A 1,003-nucleotide genomic window follows, 5' to 3' on the forward strand; every position below is an offset into this window, starting at 1 on the left:
GAGAGGAGAGGAGAGGAGAGGAGAGGAGAGGAGAGGAGAGGAGAGGACGGAGCAGCAGAAAAGACAGGTGAGGCACAGAGCAGGTAGTGCTAAAGTTGCCTCAGAACACAGCGTAATAAAAGCTATAAAGCGCTAATCAGTGCACGCCTTGGTTTAGATGCCTGCATGTTAGGCTAGCAGCTCGTCAGACCCATCAGCATCATCCAGGCACAACAACACCCCATACGCTCTCAGATCGATAGGCTTTCGCTCTTCTCCATTTTCCACTCGCGAGCGGTGCACCCAGGTGCAGCCCAGCTCGCCGGCAGCACGCTTCTCTCCGATTGTCAGCCTTATTATTCCTTACAACTACCCTCTCGTTTTCCACCGCCCTTCCCTGCCACCCCCCCCAGCGCCGGGGCACGGCGAACCTCCCCGGGCCCCGCGCGGCCCCCCCCCCCCCGGCCCCGCCGCACAAAGCGCTGCCGCAGAGCCGGGGCCTGGCGAGAGGGGCGTCCGGCGGAGCGGGCACGGCCATCCCCCCTCTGCTCCCTCCCTCCCTCCTTCCCTCCCTCCTCGCCGAGCGGAGCGGCACCAACCTGCGGTCCCCGCCGCCTCCTCGGGAAGAGCCGCCCGCGCCCGTCTCAGCCACCAGCCCCGGCCTCGCCCGCCTCCGCCTGCTGCTGTCCGCGCGGCCCCCACGGCGGCGGCGGCGAGCTGCCTGTGCGCGCCGGGACCCTCGGGAGGCGGGGAAGGGGCGAGCGGGGCGGGCGGCGGCGGCGGCTCCGGCAGCTTCTCTCATGGAGTGCGGCAGCCCCAGCTGTCGCCGCCGCTGCTCCCCGCAGCCGCTACTTCCTGTGCGGCGATGGTTCAGTTCCTCTCGGGCCGCTGGGGGCAGGAGAGCCGGGCGGCGGGGAGCGGAGGAGGAAGGTCGGGGCAAAGCGCGGGGCTGCGGTACGGCAGCTCCCCCCGCTACGCACTGGAGCCGGCGCCCCAGCACACCCCGCCGCCCGACTCCCTCCCC

The 1,003-nt window shown here is 70.0% G+C and overlaps 1 protein-coding gene across 2 annotated transcripts in view; it reads right to left on the reverse strand.

Moving 5' to 3' along the window:
- The window catches only part of AGPAT3 (1-acylglycerol-3-phosphate O-acyltransferase 3), a 92,376-nt gene extending 91,717 nt beyond the window's left edge, over positions 1–659 (reverse strand). Inside the window, exon 1 of one of the 2 annotated variants that reach the window (XM_042867240.1) lies at positions 579–659. The gene's annotated coding sequence lies outside the window, so the exon portion shown is untranslated. The remainder of the gene's footprint in view (positions 1–578) is intronic. The other variant, XM_042867239.1, reaches the window with a different exon arrangement.
- Positions 660–1,003: the final 344 nt, after the last annotated feature.

Source organism: Lagopus leucura, unplaced genomic scaffold, assembly GCF_019238085.1.
Source record: "Lagopus leucura isolate 7727_CA_CO unplaced genomic scaffold, USGS_WTPT01 Super-Scaffold_100001, whole genome shotgun sequence".
Taxonomy (NCBI): domain Eukaryota; kingdom Metazoa; phylum Chordata; class Aves; order Galliformes; family Phasianidae; genus Lagopus; species Lagopus leucura.